A 23,448-nucleotide genomic window follows, 5' to 3' on the forward strand; every position below is an offset into this window, starting at 1 on the left:
TGTGTCAACGTCCTGGAACAACGTGAAGAACCATTATTTCAGAAATACCCATTCTTTTGGGGTTGTTCCTTTATTACACCCGATTCCATTCAGCTGAGAAGAAAAAGAGATCCAGGAAACAAAGCTCAAGCAGAACGTAGTTTAACGTACAGTACCATTAAAATAGTGAAGCGGGCGCGGGGGAAGGGGGAGGTTGTTTGGGGGTGGGGGGGTTGTTGGGGTTTTTTTGTTCGTTTTTTGGTTTTGTGGTTTTCTTGTTTGTTTGTTTGCTTTTGCTCTGTTTGTTTTCTGGTCGTGAAACCAAGCTACAGAGTTGCAGCTGAACGTGCCTGCTGCGATCTCCTTTCTGGGTCTCAAACTCCACCGGCGAGAAAGAGAAAGTCCCTGCTTTCTCAGCCCTCATCTGACCACTTTCATTTCCACCGCCGGCACAAACAATAATGGAAACATTAATGCCCCATTACGACCCATGTGGCCCGAGCATGCAAACGAAGTGCCCAGAGCCAGCTCAGTGGGCGAAAGAGGGCTCGGGACGAGCCAGCCAGGGACTGGCTCCTGTGAGCGGGGGGTGCACCAATCAGGAAGGAGCAGGAAGAGGGCGCTTGTGAAAGCCTGTCCTGATTGGCTGGGAGCTTTCGAACCGGCGAGGGCCGTTCGGTCTATTGAGCCAGTGCATCCCCTAGTGGTTCAGAGGCAGGCGCTGGCTTTTTCAAACGTGCAACAAGTTCCATGGCTGCCCCGGAGGAGGTTTGCAAAATAGCAAAGTGTCAAGTAAATAAATAATTAAATTAAAGCGTGCCCGGATCGGGGAGAAGGGGGGGAGGGGGGGGAACTTCAAAGGCGTGCGCGAAATAAACTGCCAGGCAACAATATATACGTGGATCTATACATGGGCAGCAGATTGATCGTGCAAGGTAGCCCCATTGTGTGAGTACACGCCCCAGCACTTCAATGAGGAGCGTTTAATTAATGCAAAAGGCGACCGACGCAGTCCACTCCCCAGCGCTACGGGCTAAGTGGAAAACGGCGTCCTTTGAAAAACGTTTCAGCCTCGGGCCTTGTCCCAGCGGGCCAACACCTTATTGACTGGGTCCACAGCAGCACCAAAAGAGGTATACAATCGTTCCGCATATGTCAGTCCTCCAAAGCTTTAATTAGTCAGTCTTATATGCAAACTGGAAATTGCTCCGCACACAGCCGACAGAGAGAGAGAGAGAGAGATTTTATGATGAAATAGTCATGACAGTTAAATACATTTATTATGCACATGTTTGCACGTATGCAAATTGAATTGTTTGTATTACAAAAATGATATATTCTAATTTGTAGATCTCTTCGTAGCGGATAAACTGCTACCTACATTCAGTTACTTTTCTGAGTTGGGCAGTTCTGAGGTGTAGAGACAGAGAAAACATACCGCCGAACTGTTGTGCTCGCAGGAGTAAACGGATAAATATCGGTTTATCCATCCCGGTTAGAACATGAACTCTGGGGATGCAAGACATTTAAAAGGTGGTGGGGGGCCACGGATATAAACAAGTCCAAGGGCTTTTAACTAATGCAATAAAAGGAGATGAGCGAATCACTCAATAGCTCATCTCCCGGGCTCTCATTCGGATCTGCTGAGTGTACAGCTCCGAGCACCGTGCTACCGGTTTGCCCAAGCAGGCAGGTTTGATTTCTGGGTGCGCTGGCATGGCTTGTTTGTTGCCCACAGGGCGCTGAGCAGTCAGGTAGGCACCCGGGGGCTGAGTCGCTCGAAGGGGATGCTCTGCGTAATGGAGCCGGGGCTGCAAGGAGGGGTATTCAGTGTCTGCTTCCCAGCTTCTCCCCCCGCCTCCCTTGGACTCCTGGATTGACAGTGTGTAATTGGGAAATGGGAGGTTGCTCTTTTGATCCTCTCTGCATTGCCCTTCGCTGGCCAGCCTAGCCGACGCCACAGGGCATTGACGTCAGGAGCCGAGCTCAGAGCCATGCTGCCGAGGGGAAGCCATGCAGCGTGCCAGGGAGCCCATTAGCAGGGCAAGAGGCAGGCAGGCAAGGGGCTGCAGAGAGAGAGAGAGAGGCGCTTCTCGGGGCTGGAGGGGGGCTTACACACGCACACGCCAAGAACCGGGCGCTCAAGGAGCGCCGTGCACTAATTAATCTGAGACGCATTAGGTTTGGACCAACTCTTCAATGCTTATAGAGAGTAACGGTGTCAGTGTGTCCACACGATTCCCTTTTCCTCCTGCTCTCTCTCTATCCCCGCTTCTTCTCCCCCCCCACCCCACCCCGGACTGGGATGGAGGGGGCACATGGGCAGGGTTCCCCCCCCCCCCTCACCCAGCCTGTAACATTTGCTGGCCTCTCGGGTTCCCTTGCTGTACCTTAGCTTGTTCTCTGCATTAGCAATTTCACCATCGGAGAGTGGATGCTGCAAAAAGCGTGGTCTCTCTCTCCCAAGACACACAGCAGTCTCCTATAGGTAAGAGGGATTCTACTTGGATGCTCCTTTTTTATTTAATGTCATTATGTATTGCTTAAAGCGATCATAGGAGGGGGAATCCTGCCGGGCTCCATCAATTTCAAGGGAAATTCTCTTTTTTAGCGGAGGAGGCGGGCAGAGGGTCATTTCAAAGGCAGCCCCTTCTCTCCCCTCTGACTGTCCAACGTTGCAGTGGGTCTCATGATGAGACAAGGAACATTTTATGAAGACCCCCCCTTATACAGACCGAAAGCCCCGGAGGGAAACAGGAGATTTCTAGAGCAGATTGCGTTGGACATTTAAAAACCCCTCCCCCCCAAAAAAAGTGAATTAAGATGATCATCGTAATAAGATCAGTGTTTTCAAAGCGCAGATGTTAAGATGCCGTGACAGGTTAGGTGAGATAAAACTGTATTTGGAAAGAGTTATAGCCAAGCCCACATAAACTCGCAGGCGTGCAGAGAGACAGTAAAAAGGAATATTCATGTAGAAGTCCTAAAGTTGCTAATCCCAGCAAAGAAAACTTGTGTTTCTGGGAGCCTTGGGCGATCATTAAACTTGTTTACATAAGTGATTTGGAGGAGAAATGGAGAAGAAATGTTTCAATTTGCTGCAAAAACATAAATATGTGCATTAGGGCAAATATGGATCATATCCGGCACGAGGGTAGAACTGGAAATATGCGCTTTATGGAACAATCTGACACTGATTAGGGCATGGACGGGAATGGCCTAACAGGTCTAACTACTATAGCTCTTCGACTGAAGTCTGCTTTGTAAAGGACCCTGGACTAATTCCACCTGCATCCCCAACCCTTGTGTTACAAATCTGTCACAGCCTTCTCTTTAACGTCGAATTTTCTGTGCAACTCTTGAGACAGAGGAGGGGGGGACGACGAAAAAATGTGATCAAAAGAATCCCGGAGATTTGGGGCTTGTGGATTGAAAGCAAACACCGCGGATGACATGTGTATTGGTCGTTAATATGCAGAAAATACTAGCGAAGTATTTCTTCATTAGTCCTCAATACTCCTCAAACAGTCCGGGGATAGAGTTTAAAAGCAGCCTAAATACCAGAATAACAGCAGTGATAATGGCATGGCAATCTATTTACCGATGGTGGCTCCCTGAATCTGAACACCAGCCTTATCATTCCTGGGGAGCTGAAGAGAGTTAGGGCTCCCTGTGCGTCTATCTGGACAATACAGGCGGCTCATCTCAGCCCGGGCTGTTCCTTCCCCCTCCTTGTCCAGCTGAGCACGGTGTAGTTGACATAATTCCTCCCACCCCAGCAGGGGCTTTAATTGACAGCTCGGTTCTAACAGGGACCCATTGTTGGAGCAATTAGCAAAAAAACAATAGGGGTTGCGGCGGCGGCGGGGGGGGGGGCGGTTAATTCGATTTGAAGGTGAGGGACGTGGCACGGAGATCATGCAGGGCGGTCTGTAGATCTTTTCCAGCTGAGAGAGCGAGAAGGAGCCAGAAGTCACAGCGGCTTGGGGCAGGCAGGAACTGGAGAGGGGAGGGAAGGAGGCAGTTTTTGGAGGGGAGGGGGTGGGAAGAAGGGCTCCCTGGCTGGAAAAGGTCCGTCACACACAAAACAGGCAAACAGTGATCACAAGCCCTACACTCCCCTCGGGAAGGTTTCTCTAGTACCCCCCATGCTTCCCAGCCAACCGGGGATGCCCGCCCCAAAGCCACCCGGGGTCTCTGAAGGTTGCCGGACCGCTGCAACGGGCATGGAACTAGCTGGACAAAGCCAGGCCAGTCCCGGTACCCGTGTGAACGGCTTGGCTGAGAAGGGGCGTGGGATCCAGTCGTTAACAGCTGGGGAGCCACTTTCCCTGTCGAAGCCTCTGCGGCGTGGGTTCGTTCGGTGCCCATCATTATTACCAGCACCTGGTCCAAATTTCTACGTCTCCTTGGGACGGGGAAAGGAAGAAGCAGCCCCCCTCCCACTCCCCCCAGCCCCTTTAGACTACAGTTGACTGAAAGCGGATTAAATTACGTGTGCCGGGTTGGGATTTTTACAGGGGACGAGAGGAGTACAGGTAAAGCTGTCTAAACAGCCTGGGGCTGCCGATCGGAGGGTTATGCAAAGGACACGGCCCAGGGCAGAGCTCCGAAGACTTTTTGCCGTGTAAAACAACTTGTGCTCCGTCAAGGGGGATGGGGGGGGGGGCGGGAAAAGGGGGGAGCGGGGAGCCCCATATTCCAGCCGCCGCCGGGGGTGGGGAAGTGTAAACAGCCTAATGTCAATTCGGCGTTGTCACCCCCTAGGATGAAGACAGCCACAACCGCTTAAAGCCAAACAAATCGACCCCCTAAAGCCCGGTGTGTGAGAAGGAGATGGATGGGGACGAGGCCGGATTTGCAGAACTGTTCTGAGTTTAAACAAAGAACGAGAGAGGCGAAAGCTCCCCCCCACCCCCACCCCCGCACACGCCACCCCCACCCCCTCTTGCAATGAATCAGCCAGAAACGATCTGTTCTCCCCAACCCCTTTATCCGTGAAAAGGGAACCACAAGCAGGAAGCGCTGCTCGGTTCGGATTTTTCTTTGGTTTTATTTTTTTATTTTATTTTTAAAGCAAGCCTGCCCTAATGGACACGGAGGTGCTGCCTCGCGCCCTTGGCTCTGAAAGGAGCCCGATGGGGTTTTTTTCGAATAATTTCACCTCTCTCCCTCTTTTGCAAATCAGGAGGAAACACAAAGGCGCAGACACGCACCAGACTGAAAGAGAGAAAAGATCAACGACTGATTACCCCGTTTCCAATGATCTTTCCTCTTCCCCTCTCTTACCCTAATTCCCCCCCCCCCCCCAAAAGAAAAAAAATCAGACGAATTGTAGCTAGAGAGGTGGGTGGGTGGAGAAAGGGGGAAACCCCTCATCTGCCCTAAGCAAACAAATTCCAAGAATGAAAATTGGGGGAGAGGTTGGGCCTTTTCTTGCGAGGGGGAACCTCCCCTCCCCCTTTGAAGCTGAGGAGAAGGGCTACTGCCCCAGGACACAAGGTCCGAGAAAGGATCAAAACCGGCTCCGCGAGTCCCAGAGGCGCCTTCTCTGCCCCTTGCACATTCCCAAACTGCACGGCAGAGACAGAGAGAGAGGAGCTCGGGCAAAGAAGAGGTGTCCTGTCCTGTCAGGGTTATTGGTACCCCCAGCTCCTCTCTAGGCCGGGTGATGACACCCACATGGAGCAGGGCTTGTTGTCCATGCAGGTCAGTTTCAAGCTCCGACCTGGTAAGTTCCACTTCCGTTTTTTCTTCAGCATCAGACACATACACACAAAAAATATTATAATAATATTAGCTAACACCCCCCCCCACCCATCTTTCAAACGTAGCTGCTTCGAGATTTAACTCGAATCGGCCCGTATTTTGGAAAGAGAGGGAAAAAATCCGAGGGTACAGAAAGATAATTCACTGCCACTGAGGACAGGTCCCAGAGAGTCTTACGGCAAATAAAGCGACCTTCTCTCTTCGAATCATCACTTGGACGTAGAAAAAAAATCTATTCCCCCCCCCACCACCAACCTCATCCGATTGATCTTAATGCCGAGAGTGGAAGAAGTTAATTTATAAACCAGTCCTGCTTAAACCCGCCGATCCTTGCTCTGGTGCTATTGCTGGGCTACCTTCGCCTTGAAAGGAGTGAACGCTCACCTCTAGGTAGGAATTCCTCGCTTCTTTTCAAGGAGCCAAAAATATTCTCTGCCCCCTCCACCCTAAAGGAAGTCTACGTGGGTAAGGGTGCATTTAGCGCCTATCCATCCTTCCTCGCTTGGGACAATTTTGACCGGTAGATTCAAAGGCGAATTTAAACGAATCTTGAGGGCAGCTGGTAAACCAGCTGGTTTTTAATCCCAAACGACACTTTATTTACCCGGGGAGTCCCACAAAATGGCTACGAATGAAACTATAACCAGGTTTAAAGCCTTAAAAAAAAAAACATTTGTCAGCCTCGCCTCTGGCCAGAGGCCCGTAACAAAGTAAAACACAATGAAAATACACCAAGGGAAGACGCCAGGGCAGGGGGAGATACGAATGAATTAACAGCAAAATTTCCTTGTGGGGGTGAAAACATTTCTCTTTTCCCTTTATGAGCAGAGCGTTCTGAATAACAATGGAAGTGACCTTCTTCTAAGGAATGTCTCATTCTCGCTACTGGAAGGGAATCAAGATCTGTGTGTATCCCCTAAACTAAATGATGCATTCCCTAAAATAAATCGCGCTGTCCCTTCATGCATATATATTCTGTACCCTGGGTGTGTATTTTCGCGTGACATACAAAAAACTTCAGACACCGCACGACACACGATGCATACACATCATACACTTCTCCAGATATATACACACCGATGCAGCGAATGGGTTCATTTTTTTTTTCATGAAAACAGAAGCCGAAATCTGGTTTAATTTGCCCTTTGCTAAATGTAACCTCGCTGCGGATGGATCGTTTTATTTCCCCCACCTCACGAAGGTAGATCGAGTCAGGGGAGTCAGGGGAATCTAAACGAGACATTTACACCGGCTGTTTTGTCGTGTGATATTCCATCGCTTTCCCTGTTCGGTGGGACGCTGGATCTAAAGGGGATTGTCAGACTGAAGACACATTATCTGCCCTCACAGTAGGGCTTTTCCTCTCTAAAATCTCCCAGATAGAAGAGGGCGTTTGCCAGATAAATCCGTAGTTTTCGAGGCCGGTCATTGCTGCGAAGTGATCTCTGACTGGTGGCTAAACAGCGACTCTCCTAAGCTCTCTTCGGGCCTTTTAGGGGCTCTTGAGAACATCCGATTTTAATTGGATCGATTCTGTCCCCCTACCACACAACTGAACACGGAGACTGAAACACGAACACACAGTCTACAAGCAGGTACACGCTAACACAACACAAAGCTGACACAAGTTAACACAACCCACCTATTGAACTACACACTAACGCGCAAGCTAACACAGCCTGGGAACCGAAAACCCCATGGGAACCGAAAGACACACAAGCTCACACACTACACAGATGACAACACACACTAACCACAAACTCATACAACACAGAGAGGGAAATACACCTAACAATGCCCAGGCTCGCACAACACACGGATGGAAACAAACTTAATATACTAAGTAACGCAGTGAAACACATTAACACAAATCCTAACTAACAACACACACACACACACACACAAAGGCATAAACCTCGAAATACACAAGCTTCACATTCTCTCGGGGACACACAAATACAGGTCTCCAACTTGAAATACACACACACACCCCACGCCAAATGACACGAGCCTTACATAAAAGACCCGGGCTACCTAGCTTTACAACTGCCGCCCATAAATAATGAAGAAAACAAGTATATCCAATGAGTATTAATTATCCGGTTACAGTAAAACCCATCACCTAATGCTCCCGCTCCTATTTATGGACAAATGAAGGTAAGAGGAGCTGACATTTTTGAATGAGCTCAATTATAGCTAATGCTCATTTCTTAACACTCAAATACATTTCCAAGGCACCCAATTACTAGTTTAAATACCCTACATGACCTAGCGGATGGCAAGTTTGGGGGAGGAAGGAGGGATCCAGACACGCCTTAGGATGTAGTGAAATCATCATTCTCCATTATACAGGTACCAGTCCCTTCAAGAAACCTGTCTTAAAACAGCCGGACACGTCCAGCCAGACCACTTCCCGTTCTTTAGAAACCAGATTACATAGGCAGCCGGCTCTAAATGGATCAAGGCTGCGCTCAGAATACAGCCCAGGAGATTGCTGGGTGTCTGTAGAAGTGTGCTCTGATGCAGTCTGGTAGAAAGCAGTGTAGGATTGTATGTATACGCACATGCAGATGTGTGACAGAGATAGGTTATATGTTTCTGTTCCTGGCACACGTATATGTAGGTGCATTTGTATTTGCTACCGAATATATGCAAGTGTGTGAGAGAGAAAGAGAGAGAGAGAGATTAGATATAAAAAGAATCATCTATATTTAGGGGGGAGCGTGTATACACCGATTCGCTCGTTAATTAATTACATTCTAGCACATAACACACAACACGGTAGACACGCCTAAACGCTTCTTCTCTCATCCCCTCCGTCTACACACGCAGATGTGCGGTGCCATCTGTGAAAGCAGCCCCTGTCCCCGGCTACCCAGCACCCATAGGCAAAGCAGTTGTTGTCAACCTCTTCCAATGCTTTCCCCCCACGCCCCACCCCTCAGCTCTAGCTTTCAGAGGTAACAAGCTCTCGGGCAAGCTGGGTCTTCCCCCAAGGTCACTGAGAAAAATCCAAATAGCTCCAGCGACTGAAGACAAATAAGAGTGGGGTCGTGTTACATTTCAGCCAGCGTCTGCTGTCCGCTTTGAGCCGAGATCCCTTCTAATTCTCTCCACGTGGAGACGGGAAAGAGTGAGAGTGGGGGGGAGGAGGGGGAGATTCTCAATATTCACTGACCTGGGCAGCTGCTTCTTATTTTGTCCTGATCTGCTGGCGATCTAAAGGCGGCAATGACAGACAGACTCGACTGCTCCGGCAGCTGCTGAGGCCGATGGCATCTCTCGAGCTTCCAGCGAGAAGTAAAACGTGGGTGATCCACATCCTCCGAACACCCACCCAAATCTCTGACCTCCTCCTCTCCTCCTCCTGGCTGTCTAGAAGATCAGAGCTCTTCCGGGTTGGAAAAGGGCAGAGAAAGAGTGAGAGAAATATGATGGGCATGCCATTACACACCCAGCCTGCGAATCACATGGGACGGGGGGAAGGGAGGGTGGGGGGAAGAGGCAGGTAGTGGGGCTGGAAGTCGATTGGAACGGGATGTAACCCGTGCCAGGCACGATGGTCGTTGCCTATAACGCCTGTAAAGGTGTTTTCTTTTCTTTTGTTTTGTTTTAAGGATACAGTCGGTATAAACACGACCGGGGTTCGTTCCATTGAGATCAAAAGCTTTCGAGGAAAAGCGGTAACACCGCGTTGATGCCTGTTGTTTGTTTGTTTGTTTTTGGCTTTTGTGAGGCACTTTAGCGCGTGAGTCAAACATCTGGAGAGCAAATAAACACGCACAGATCTGGAGAGAAAACTCTTGTGTCGCAGAGAACTAGAGAGAAAACACAAACCCTCTAACACGCTCATACATGGAGATCTGCCGAGAAAACACACACACACACACACAGAGCTCTGTGGAGACAACTCCCACCCAGACACAAAGACCCGAAGACAAAACACACACTTTCACGCAAAGTCACAAACACACAACTCTGCAGAGAAAACTCTCACTCACACGATGGCGGATTTTTAATTAGACCTGGATCCCACCGGCAGTGAAGACTGTTCACAGCGGGAAAGAGACTTGCTCAAGTTTTTGCTCCCGGGAGGTGAGATCCACCAGCCGTCGTCAAAAATCCGCTGGTGACCTTCCTAAAAGGCAACAGGGCCGGATTCAGCCCCCGTCCCCAGCAGAGAAGGGCTGACAATTTCTGAGTCGGGCCCTGCACCCAGGAAATTAAACTGTGTGCGCTTTAAAAGATGCAAAAAATCACCTATTTTCCCTTCCCCGGAATGATACAGTCAAACGCCGTCGCTGGTGATTTTTAAACACCGTGTGTGTGTGTGTGTGTGTGTGTGTGTGTGTGTGTTGTTAAATACACCTCTGTTCTTGAGCCAGTTAGTTTGTACAAGACCAAAAACAAAACGAAATTAAAAAGCTCTTGATCTGAATGCAGCTATGAAAGGGGGACGCGGGGAAAGCACCCTTTGCGTGAATCGTGCCTAGGAAAACACCCCACTTCTAAGCCGGTGGCCGCATTTCAAACGTAACCGTGGGCTCTCCGTGCCCAGAGAGCAGTAAGGAGCTAACGCAGAGGGGCAGCCTGGCTGCGAAATCTTCCTTCACTGATGCAGTTGTTGGACAGCAATAACCCTCGGCAAGAGCCCACTTCCATGCCCTCCTAGTTCGGGGAGATACGGAACGTGCTAATGTTAACCCTAAACCTTCGGACAGTCAGGAACCAGCACGTGTCCGTTTCAATCTGGCGCTTCCCGAAAGATCCTGGGTAGAATCGTTTCTATTTCGCCGAACTGGGGGGCAGGGGGGGGGGAGGAGAATCGTTTACACCTTGGTAGTCCGTGCACAGCTTTGGTGACAGGAAGACAAACGGCGGGTCTGCCCGGGCGATCCAGCTGTAACGCTTTCGATCGCGTAGCTGGGGCGTAGTTTAAATCGAGACTGAAGTGAGGGTCCAAATCGGATTGAGAACGGAGACCACCGGGCCATTTTCCTGGGGCACGTTTAATGGCGCTACCGTCCAAACCTCACTTTGGGGGGCGGAGGGGGGAAGAGGAAATAAACCAAACTAAAATCAAGCCACCGATTTCTGCTCCCTGATGCAACTGATCGGGCAGGGCAGCGGCACAGGACCGAAGGGAAGGTTAATTCTCCCGTCAGAGTATTCGTACAGCAGAGAGCTAAACCCCTGCCCGAGATGCTTTTCTTTTGTTGGTGGAAGGAGCTCTATTCATGGACGAAAAGCCTCGGGCATGTCCAGAAAGACAGAATGCCGGACTGACACGTTTCCTAAGGAATCACCTGGAAATGTTGCCCCTAAAACGGAAGCCCAGGGCAGCTAGACTGTATTTTTTGCCATGATGTATATTTCACTCTTAGTACCAGAGAATAGAAGGCTAGGGGGGAAGGGGGAAAACCCTCCACTTGAGTTTCGATGTCATCTCTTCCTTCTATACTTCACTAAATGACCCGGTGCCTCCAAGGGAGATGTGGTCCCCTGTATAGCGCGCAGCGATCACATCATGCTGTGGGCAGGGCCCCTGGCGCATATAGCCCGTGGCAATCTGTTCATTGATTTCAACGGGCTTTGGATCAAGCCGTGGGGCACCGGACAGAAAATGCACCTTCCCTGCCCTGCGGTTGGCTCATCAGCCAAGCGAAGGGTGCCCGGCCTGGACGCCGGCAGGGGGGAGTCAGAGAAGGGGGTTTGGTTTGGTTTGGTTTGGTTTTACCCCCGCTGAAACTAGGCTCAATAAATCAGCGAGTAAATTGATCATTTGCGGGGGGAAAAAATCCACTCCTAGCTCTGGGTTATTTTTTTCTGTGACGCTGGCAATCTGCGATCTCCCTTTCTAAAGTGACTCTTTGTAAGGTGACGAGTAACCTGATCGCTCCCCCAATTCTAACTTTAGCGAACGCATTCACTGAAGGCGATAAATTAAAGATAATTAGGACGGCAGAGGGGAGTCGCTTCTCAATTAAATGCAAATAAAAACAGGCAAGCGATGCTGCCGACAGTTTTAATTCGGATCCCGTCGAAACGGATGGCGAGCAGGTAGAGTTAATACAGACAAACATGGGCTCGCTATTCACGATCGTGTTAAAACCACGAGGCGGGCGAGTTTAAAAAAGCTTGTATTGAGCCCATAGGAAGAGCCTAGGCTAAATTAGGGAATAATAATAAAGAGCGAAGTGGGAATAAAACCTTAAAATAATTGTTTCCTCCGTTATTAACCAATAGGATTATTAGCTGCGGTATATTTGGGTTATATTGTGGTTGATTAAATGGTTGTAAGTTCAGCCATTAACGCTGGTGCCTACCGAAGCTCATCCCAAACTAAGTTGTCTGCTTGGAAATATGTAGGCGCAATAAACATGACGCTGCAGTATTGTGGGGCTATCCAGGATTGCAGATATTACTGGGGGGGGGGGGGAGGGGGAATATTGAGTTTCATTGGATCTAGCTGGATCCAACTTCCCCTGGGCAAGTGAGCAACCTGCGAAATTGCGAAAGACAATCCAGACACCTTCTCTTTTGTTTCAAGATTCAGCCTGTATCAAGCCCTTTTCTGCAGCGGGGACTGGTAGCTGGGCGCGCGCGTGCGCGCTCGCGCCCACACACACATGGATTAACCCCACACCGTTAAATTCATTTCCAGAGATGACGGCTGGCGCTTCAAAGGTTAAACATCCCTAATGAGGTTTTAAATGGCACGCAGGGTTTATCATAAATATCTCAGCCCTCGATGCCTGCAGTTTCCATCCCAAACTACAGTAGAGCAATATTCAGATAGCAAAGGGTTTTTAAAAATACGACTTGTATTTTCAAAATAAGCCAGGCTTCAGCGATGCTAAATTTGCAGCGCGTGTGAAAATTTGCAGCGCCCACAAAGACACGCCTGACATACAGGTGTAGATCCACGTTTTATATTTGGAGCCATCGAAATCAAGGACCCAAATAAACAACGTCTATCCAGGACCCAGCAAAAGAAGGATTTGCAGGCGGTTCCTCCATAAATATCATCTACCTGGTGTGGTTATCGATAGCCCCACCGCCCTAAGGAATGGGGTGGTTAGCAAAGAGCAGGAATGTTTTATTCTCTATCATTCAAGCTCCTTCTCCTGCTCTTTTTTAAAATGGATCTTCCTCGCTCGCCCCGCCCCAAAAAATCAATAACAGCCCCACTGCAAGAAATACCCTCCTCGGATATATATATATTTTTAAAACATCATTAGAATCTTTATTTTTCAAGCTAAATAGCTTCATCTAATGTTTCCAAGCCAGCCGCTTCGGCTTTGATGCTGTGCTCTGTGGGGGCAAACTGCATTCCCTTTAAAACGATTTCCAGTCGCTCCAGCTTTGTACATTCATATGATCGACCTAATGACATGGTGGGGAGGGTGGCGGAGAGGGGAAAGCTTTGGAACTGAAAATTCAAAGTTCTTTCCCTCCACCCCGAATCAAGGATTTGGGAAGTAAAGTCAGAACTAGAGTCCAACAAATAACCCCGAATGCAAATTCCTATCAAGTATAGACTTGATGAGAAAGAAAAAAAAAAGATAGAAAATATATAAAGCACGTGGAAATGCAGAATTTTAATTAAATCTTACTGCGGCTAGAACAACCAGAAGTGATTTTTCATTCGGAGCTCGCCTCTTGCTTGTGTTTTATAGCGTTTTCTTGCCTCTGACTTTATTTTAAAATATTAGACGAGGTGCAGAATTATAAATGACTCTTTCCTTATCTGTGCTGCTCACATATCCAGGATCAGAGGAGCTGATTAAGAAAGAAGTCAGAGGCACCGTTGGATTCATAATGATTCGGAATAATGAATCCTTATCTCTGCTTTCCAGATTATCAGCCTTTCAGCTCCCAATGTTTTGTAACATGGGATAATTTATTGCATCTAATACATCACAATGAATCTGATGGCAGAAAGCGATGGGCAATGTTGTGAAAAGGGGGCTTTTTTTTTATCCTGGGGGCAGTGCAACTGCCTTTTTTAACAGTTTTTAATTGGGAAAATATAAGGTAGATCTGATAAAGAAGAAGAAGAAGGAGAAGGGTGGACGCTGCGCTTTAATTAGTGTGTCAATTTCAGGCTGAAATTAACAAAATCGACCTCCAACTAGGGCTTCCTTATTTTCTCATAAGCAGCGAGATCCTAATTTTACAGGGTTTATTTTTTATGAAAAAAGGAGACAATTAATCATAGACATTGAATAAAGCACGGAGCCGAGTTGAGATAAAACGTAATTTGCATCTCTTTCTTTAAGAGGGAGCCGCCAATAATATTAAATTCTCTCTCCGCCCCCCCCCCCCGTCTCACGCGCATAAGAAAAAAAATCGATGAGACATTTCTGTTATCAATCGCCTTGCTTGTTAAAAAAAAAAAGCAAGGGGGAAAAAAGCATTTTTCATAAAGTGGAGAAACACCTCCGGTTGCTTTGTGCGCAAATGAACATTTAATTGTGTTGGTTTCTCATTGCAGAAATTAAGGGAGGGGGGTGTTGTTCACCTGAAATTATTTCTGTGTGTGTCTCTGTGTGTGTGTGTGTTTCAGAAGAGGGCAGGATCTGATGACATTTTGCTGCAGCTGGATGTGCTCGTTTTAATCCTGTAAAGAACTCGCCGTTCAAATATCTGCCTCTTACCCTCCCCATGGATACGATGGGATGCAGATAGGATTTCCTGCACTCTGCCACAACTCACCTCCTTGTGCCAGGGGCTGGGGAGCGCAGTGCAATAAGAACTCACAAGAAAAGTGCATCTCGATTTAATTTGGCTTTGTTCTAGCGAAGGCACCATTCAAACTACTCTCAATGGGGCACCTGCATAACGTTGCTAGACTTGACGTTAGACGATCATTTGACCTTAATTGGTGGGAGCGGATCAGAGAAAACGGTGTCTAAAAATCTACCCTCGCTCATAGCCCATTTAATATGAGGTGGGTGTTTCTCGATGGCTACCTTTATCATCTTTTTATACCCCGGGGTAGTTGATTTATACATTAGCTTTAGTATTTGGAAAACACAGTTTCTTTGGTGCTCAGCCTCCTGCGGCTAGGTCTAAATTTACCTGCGTTGCTTTGACCCCTTCAGTGTCTAAACATTACCCCGGCGGAATACGGTCCTTTTCCCGGGGAAACGCTTCTAAAAGGGGGTCGAATGATCACTCCCTTCCCCTTCCCATCCCCTCTCTTAAGGGAAAGGGTCGTATGTCTTTGATGGGTTTAGATGGACAGGGCTCCGCCCGCTACACCGGGTCACAGCGAATATACACCTGCGAAATCTATAATCATCGTTTTGTATCTGGGGTTGTTTTCCCAGCTCCCTTCAAACGGGAATCTCTGTTTCTCTACTTTTTCTGTACAGGGCATTTCGTGCAATGTTTGATTTCAGGTCTCGGTTATATCAATCATTTCCCAGCCCCCCATGTGCAGATGGTTTGATAGGAATATATATATATATATATATATATATATATATATATATATATATGTGTGTGTGTGTGTGTATCTAGAAACCGGTTCTGCCCTAGATGAAACCGAATAGTGGAGTTTATTGGACCACGTCCCATACCCAGATGAACATTCAATTCCCCAGCATTATCTCCGCACTTAAACTCGCTTTCCCCGCCGCTATGCCAAGAATAATTTGCATAATATTTGCAGTTGTAATTAGCTGATGAACATCTTCCAGCCTCCCCCTTTGTTTTCTCTGCGTTTGGTCTTCCATTGATGCCACTTTTGATCTTGAATATTACAGTATCCCGATAGAGTATTTTACATCTGATCTGCAGCGCATGAAAGTCTCGCAAGCTGCGGGGCTGGGGGGGACTGGGGGGGGGACGGAAGACAAGCTGGGGATGGGGTGGCCGGGGGGACGCAGCTTTTAACTAATCGCAGTTTCCAAAGGTGGCTTGAGAAGCAGGACTCTGTAGGTGCGGCGCAAAGGAGATAAATGCCGGGTCCCATCCCTTTCAAATAATACGGGGCTTGATCAGGTTAAACAAATGGCAGGTATTTGTGCATCCGACACGAGAACGGCAGTTGGCGATGGCTACAAATCTAGTCCTCCCGCCTCAGTTTCCCTTTCCCTGCAAATGCGGCCCTGGGAGAGCCTGGGAGTGGAGGCATGGCCCGGTCCCATCAGCGGATTTGCGGGAGGGAGGGGAACATACGACAAATCTATTTCGCCCTCATGTGGGTCGCCCCCCAACCCCTTCTCCCACTGGATCTGGTTGCTGGGGCGAGAGGTCCGAGCAGCCTCTGAAAGTTTGGGAGCAGGTGACTTTACCTGGGTGGGGGGCCCACCCCTGGATCAAGCTGCCCCCCGAGGGCAGATCGCGACTGCGCCCCGAATCCCCCAAACAAAGGGGGGGTGCTGGAGCGAGCTGCCCGGACGAGGGCCAGGCACAAGCCTGGGGCGGGCACTTGGAGAGGGGCCGGCTCCGTGGGGCAGGAAGCCAGGGGGTCCCCGGGCCGGGGATGTGATTAGCGGGCAGGGTTATTAAACCGCGCCATGAATGAGTGCCTGTGGAAGGGGCCGGGAGCCGGGCCGGGGGGGGAGCGGAGACTGGGTTTCCATGCCGAGCTCGGGAACAAATAGCTAACATTTAACGTTTACACCCTGCCTGGCGACGAGCTGGCGCTCCACGGACGCCTGATCCGGGCTAAAAGGTCCGGCGAGCCTTTGGAGAGGCCAAGTTTCCAGCTATCAGGTTCTCCTGATCTCGCTCCCCCTTTCACAGGGCTTCGGTTTCAGGCCGGGCTCGTCCCGCGGCCGCCTCACCGCTGCGCGCTCCGAAGTGCGGGTCAGGGAGGCAGGGATCGGGTGGCAGCCGGGTCAGCGCGATCCGGTTAACCGGGCGCGGGGCGGGTGGGACCCAGCCGGGCGGAGCGGGAGGGAGCAAAGGGCCGGCTGGAGGGGAACTAAAGCGGGGAGACCCCAGGACCAGGGACAGACATGGGGCAGCTTAACCCAGGCCTGGCTCAGGCAAACCTCTCCTGGCCTCTGAACTGGTTGCAAAGGCAGGGGAGATGGGAGAGCTCCCCCCGGGGCCCCTGCAGCCAGGGCCAAGGGCTGGGACGGGTGGGTGTAGACAGTGTGGGAGTGGGTGTGATGTAGGGGGGAGGGTGTCCTTTGTGGCTGCATGTGAGGGAGGGATGGGTGTGGATGGTGCAAGGTGGATGCGGTGTGTTATTTAGGTGTGCGCACAGGTGGTGGGTGGGTGCTCTGTCGGTGTGCATAGGCCTGGTGTGTTAGGGAGGTCTGCAGAAGTGTGCGGGGTGTGATAGAGGGGTGGGAGTAGTGGTTTGTGTGATGTGTGGGATGTATGTATGTGTGGAGTGTGTGTCATAGAGGGGGTGTTATTAAGATGCATGTGTGTTACAGAGGTGTGCATATGTGTGGGGGGGTGCTATAGAGGGGTGTCTGTGTGTGGTGTGTGTATGTGGTGTGGTATATAGGTGTGTGTATATGTGTAGTGTGTTATACAGGTGCATATGTGTGGTGGGTGGGTGTTATATGGGGGGTGTGCAGTGTGTGTATGTGTGGTGTGTTCTATAGGGATGTGTGTGGTGTGGTATTTAGGGGTGTGTATATGTGTAGTGTGTGTTATGCAAGTGTGGGGGTGTGTGTGCTATAAAGGCTGTGCATGTCGAATAGGTGGGTGCACTATAGAGGAGCGTGCGTTACATAGCTGTGTGTGTTATAGAGGGGTGTGCAGGAGTTATAAAGGCCTGTGTGTGTTATATAGGAGTTTGTGAGTTATATGGGGTATGTGTGCTATACAGGAGTACGTATAGTGTGTGTGAAAGAGGTCTATGTATCGACTGAGGATGTGTGAGTGTGTGTAGGGAGCATGTTTGTGGGTCAGGTGTGTTTGTGTAGGTATAGTGTGTAATGTGTGTCAGCAGGACATGTGTGTATGTGGCAGAGGGGTATGTATAGCTTTATAGTGTGTGAGTGTGTAGGGAAGATGTGTTGTGTGAGGGAGGCTTTCAGGTGGGGGAGAAGGATCGGGAGAGATGCCCAGGTATATTGTACAAGGGTGTTCGGTTGTGAGTGTGTGTGAGAATGAGGGGTATGTGTAGGGGCAAGGCGTGGGAGAGAGGGGTGGCTACTCTCTGTAGAGGTGTGTGAGAGAGAGGTGTGGATGGGTGTGCGGGGGTTCCAGTGATGGAGTATGAATCTGTGTGTGCGAACAGGTGTTTGTGGGGGTGTTTGTGGGGGATGGGTCTGTATTGGGGGTGTGCACAGGGGTCAGTGTGGGGTGGGCGTTGTGAGTAGGCTGAGATGTGTGCAGCCTGTGAGCTGTGTGTGTACAGAAGGTGAGTCTAGAGTGTGCGTTGTGCATAGGGGTTGAGTGTAGGCCGGGAGCTCTGTTAGCGTTTATGTTTTGAATTGGTACTTCGGAGATGTGAACTTTCTGTTCCCCCACATGGCGAGTGTCTAATCCTCCAAACTCAAAGCAGGCTTGAACCACTCTCTCCCCATATATAGAGGCCTGGCTGGATTTTATTTTTATCACAAGGATCACTGGATTTTTAAAATGTATTTCATTTAAGAGAAAGTTTCCTATTATTGAGCTGGTCAAGGAACAGCATTCAAACTTCTCTGCTCAGATTCCTCACTCCTCCTTCCAAAGAAATGCTTTATACCACTCACCTTCTTCTTCCAATGTTAGGCGAAAAATCCATACGGATCCCTGGTAATGTAAACCTTAGACAGGATCCAGGAAAGGACTCGCCCTAAGAAAGTGAATGGACACAGAGAGCCTTGTAATTTCTGGATAGCTTTCCAATATCTCAATCCAAATGTTGTTAAAAAGTTTTTAATGGCCAGGCCCCAAACTTTTGTGTTTCATGAACTAGAATTAGAAAAGTGAGCCAAGATTTGTCAAAAATCACCAAGAGATGTCATGCCATTGAAATGGTCCGATTCTGCGTGTATAAGTTGGTAGAGGGGATCAATTCCTTATATTGGCCTCCTATGGGTGCTGCACAGAAATGACTTCATTTCATATACGCTACTGGACTCTCAAAAGGGAATTAACGTGTTTGTGCTGCAATGAGCACTTGACGACTCCCCAGATAAAGCACAATCAGGGGAGTTTACACATTAGGTGCAGCAGAAGGGAGAACGTGAATAGAGAGGAAAAGGAGAGAGAGCGTGTGTGTGTCAGTTAGGAGATTTAAGGAATAAACCCACTGAATCATTTCTGATTGTTTTCATTTGCACAATGTTTTTCTGATAATGAGTACAATGCTTCTCTCTAGTGTGTGTGTATGTGTATTTGTGCATTTATATGCCTATGCATATATATAGACGTGCAAAAGTGTGTGCATTTATATGTATGGGGTGAGAGTAAGGTTTGAGGTTTGTGTATATGGTGTGACGTTGTGAGGTATGTGTGTATGCAGTGTGTGAATTAATAAACTGGTGTGTGTGGGTGTACATGTGTGTGAAGATATAGGTGTGTATGCACATTTCCGTGTTTCAATCTATCGCTACGTATATATTACGTAGATTATTTTTGTGTGTGTGTCTATATATATATATATATATATCTCCACTAAGGTTGTGTTTCCGGAGAAATTCTCAAATAGAGCAGTGTAATTTCTCCGCTGCTTTTGATTGACATGCTGTCCCTGGGATCATGTGTTAATCCCTTCTTCACTCAAGCCTTTTCATAACTCATTTCTCTCTGCTAGATGGAGACTCTGATGGTTACCGAGGCAACGATGATAGCACTAAGCCATTTCCCTCTCTGCAAGGAGACCATTATTCCGCATGCATAGGCCATTTGCAACAAAGGTCGCCACAAAGTCATCCACAACCCAGCACACGTTTATTAAACTTTTATTCTTTTTTTCCCTCCCCCCTAACAGAGAAACTCATTGGCACGTGTACATTTTTGGGGGGGAGGAGGGGTAAATCATTGTCATATCGCTAATAATAACTGTAGCAGATATTATTGTACCCAAACGGCAATATCATACAAATCAGGAGCTTCGAGTTCCTGCTCCAGAAAGATCATGTTTAGATGGGTAGGTTTTGCATCAATGATTTCTATTTGTCTTTTGTTCTCTCAAATAGCAACTTTTATAGCTGTTGGCGAAAACACCCCCCCACACACATACACCTGGGAGAGCTAGGATGTGAAGGGTTAATATAAAAACCACATGGAGATTCAAACCTCTGTTGATCTGTTTGTTACATATCTTCCTATCTATTATAGAAAGAGCTCGCCATATCTGTCTGTCGCTCTTTCTACAATCATCTTTCCTGCAACATGTTTTTCTTTTAATTAAATACAAATTCCACCTTGGACCCATACCTGTGCTTCCTGGAGCGGGATATAAATAGCTGGGGATGATTCTTCTCTCAATCTTACTAATTGCATAACAATGTTGAAGTCTACCCTGCTTATAATAGAACAGCATGTTAATACAGTACCTGGAAGAGGCCCACTGGGAGCTGATGCACTTCACTTTTGTCCAGCAAGGCATTCAGATATTTCCATTTTATATATGATGTCAAACTATTCTCTTCTATCGCTTGCTAGTTCTTTGCGGCCTTTCAGTTCGACTTAGAGAGACGCTATTTAGCTCTTATATAGCCCTTTCACTCTGTAGATCTCAAAGCACTTAATAAAGGCAAGTATCAGAGGGGTAGCTGTGTTAGTCTGTATCCACAAAAACAACGAGGAGCCCGGTGGCAATTTTCCCTCCCTTGGTATTGATACCTCCTCATCAATTATTGGCCTTGTCATCACTGGTTCTCCACTTGTGAGATAACTCCCTTCTCTTCATGTGCCAGGATATTTATGCCTGTAGCTGTAATTTTCACTCCATGCATCTGAAGAAGTGGGTTTTTTACCCACAAAAGCTTATGCCCAAACAAATCTGTTAGTCTTTAAGGTGCCACCGGACTCCTCGTTGTTGTTTTTAAAATAAAGGCAAGTTAAAATTATTAGTCCTATTTCCCAGATGGGGAAACAGAGGGACGGAGAGTTACCAAAGCAGTAGGGCCTAGACCCTAGATCTTGAGTCTCAAGCTAGCTGCCCGAGCCACTTGCCCAGGCTGCCAACAGGAAAGGATGCTATTGAAAACCCTAGTTTGGAAGTGTGGAAGTGGTGGTTTTATGTACACATATAATGTCATCATTTTTATGACTTTCTTCCAAGAAAGTCTTGTCCCTAATCTCAAATTCAGCCAACAGAAGGAGCAAGTTGTAATATAGTCCATAGCGTACCATTCAGGCAGATTTTTCTATAATTCACAAAGTTGATGGCTTTGTTCAGACAAGCTGGTGACAGTTTTCTGCCCACTCGTAATTGCTAGACATACTTCTGCATCCCTATGCACCTGATGTGATGTTTTCACCTCTGCCTCCTTTATTTCACTGGATAGTCATCAAGGTTTATCAACAGAGACCAACCTCTAAAATGTCAGGCTCATTTCTCTCACCACTGGCCATCAGCTTTACATATCAGTGACTGTAAGGCCTCAGATGGCAGGTACACACCACCTCTCTCTGGCTCTCTTTTAAGATTATTATAAAGTTAGACCTGCAAAGATTTTATCCATCTCATGACTTTTCCCCCCCAGAACAAAGAGCTCTTCACTGGCTTCAGTAGTTTTCTATGTAGCGCCATCCTTGAAATAATCCACGGACACTTTTGGTGGCTTAGGAAGACAACATGGTCATTCCAATAGCTACCTTGAAATGAGCCCCCTGTTCAAAGGCAGGACGTAAGTGTGAGGATGTGCAACTGCAGAGAGTCCTCAGACATCACGCACTGAATAGGAAGCACATGCACCCCATTTGCACTCCCCGCTGAATTCCTAAAATAACTCCTCTTCTTTCTGTCCAGATGGCCACAATACCGGTCTAGGACCTTCTCCTCGCTCATTCTGATTCCTGCACCTCCCTCCCACAAGGCCCCACTCCCACTCAGCTTCATACACAACACAGCTGCTAAGGCCATCTGCCTGGCCTGTCACTTTGACCACACCACTCCCCTATTCTAATCCCTCCGCCAGCTGCCCTGGTTTCACAAGCCAGAAGGAATGACCAGATCATCTAATCTGACCTGTCTAGCACAGGCCACCAACACTCCCTCAGATCCCCTAAACCCAAATGCAACAAAATGAGACCAAAGCATTACAGCCCACAAGAGTCTAAGCTATTGTTTGCTGCAGGCAGTGAATAGGCAGGACCGAGGTGTACAAGTGTCTGAGGGCCCCTCAACGACAAGGAAATGGGTTACGGGAGATATACCCAGCGGATCCCAGCAAGTGGCCCACACCCCATCCTGCAGAGGAAGGCAAAACTCCCCCAAGGTCACAAGGTGTCAACACATCCAGACTGAGATTTTTGTCCTCACCTTCAAAGCCCTGCACAGTTTGGCCCCACTTGCCTTGTCCCGCCTACTCTCCAGCAATGATGACATTCTCATGGGCCTGTTCGTCAACTTCTCATACAAACACCTCCGCGCTTTCTTCTGTGGCACCCCGTGCGGTTAGATCACGTTCCCTGGGCTGCTGTGAATGGCCACGATCCTCTCCTCCCAGTCTCTGCTGGGCTTCCTATGAGAAAGCGGCCAAATAATGGCAGCTTGAAGGGCCTGCGGGATTAGTCAATTTGTCTATTTATAACGATCAGAAAGGCAAAGGTATACAGGTACATCCTTCCAAGTGTGTGCAGTTGGTTGTACCCACCTCCCCTGACTCCTCATATATCATTAGGTATCTTTGACACCGATACCAAAGCATGAGGGACCACTCACGTATTACAACTTCCTGATCCAAGGCCCGCATGTCATCAGGGCCCTGTTCCCATGGGTTTTTTCATTGTCTTTGGTGAGAGTCAAATCTGGCCTGTAACATCACATTCTAGTGGGAGCAGCTCCCAGGAAGACACCCATATGGTTTGGAAAGCAGTTTCTAGGTTACCCAGCAATACGCCGAACCCAAATCCTAAACCCAAACGACTTGAGGATCACGATCATCAGGGGCTGTCTGCTTCCAACTGGTTTGGTTTGTAAACAGAATGAAATAGTAAAACAAAAAGGATAACTCATAATACATTTTACTTACATGCCAGCCACAAAACCCGACCCCATTTCTTTTTCCTCTTCTTGTTTTAAGTTTGCTTTTGACTTTTTAGTCCAGAAAATCGACAGTCTTATAACAGCAAAGTCTGCTTTCCCTGCTGCCACCGTAGGCCCTGACTCAGCAAAGCACTGAAACAAAGTGCTTAACTTTAAGCACTCCCTTACGCCCCATTCACTTCACGTTAAGTAAGTGCTTAAAGTACTTTCCCGAATCCAGGCGTTGCAGAGGAGAGTCACTTCAGGAGTGAGGTGAAACAGGTTTTAACCAGGCAACATATTTATTTGCAAAGGAAAGTCTGTTCTGCAAGATCTAAATCGTGCCCTGGCGTAAAGAAATCCCGGAGACAAACAGAAGCTTGGATTAAACCTTAAGATTTGCTGCGTACCTGAAGAATTTCCATTCCACTAAGGCTAATTTAGGATTCCCCCCCCCCAACCTTCTTCTGGAGAGGGGGAGCGGGTTGATCCATTTTGTATGTGGGACCTGGCAGCCTGATTTGCAGCTTGGGGTCAGAGGGTTCCTGCGCTGAGATTGATCCAGTTGTCTGGAAAAGCAGCTTCCCATGGTT

The 23,448-nt window shown here is 48.2% G+C and overlaps 1 protein-coding gene across 6 annotated transcripts in view; it reads right to left on the bottom strand.

Annotated features, from left to right (window-relative positions):
• The window catches only part of GATA3 (GATA binding protein 3), a 33,660-nt gene extending 24,049 nt beyond the window's left edge, over positions 1-9,611 (bottom strand). For 2 of the 6 annotated variants that reach the window (XM_043553080.1, XM_043553123.1), the window contains exon 1: positions 8,927-9,144. The gene's annotated coding sequence lies outside the window, so the exon portion shown is untranslated. Of the gene's footprint in view, positions 1-8,926 lie in introns of all 6 variants that reach the window. The other 4 variants (XM_027818952.3, XM_043553139.1, XM_043553095.1 and 1 more) reach the window with 4 other exon arrangements.
• Positions 9,612-23,448: the final 13,837 nt, after the last annotated feature.

The sequence above is a fragment of the Chelonia mydas genome, chromosome 1 (genome assembly GCF_015237465.2).
Source record: "Chelonia mydas isolate rCheMyd1 chromosome 1, rCheMyd1.pri.v2, whole genome shotgun sequence".
Taxonomy (NCBI): Eukaryota; Metazoa; Chordata; order Testudines; family Cheloniidae; genus Chelonia; species Chelonia mydas.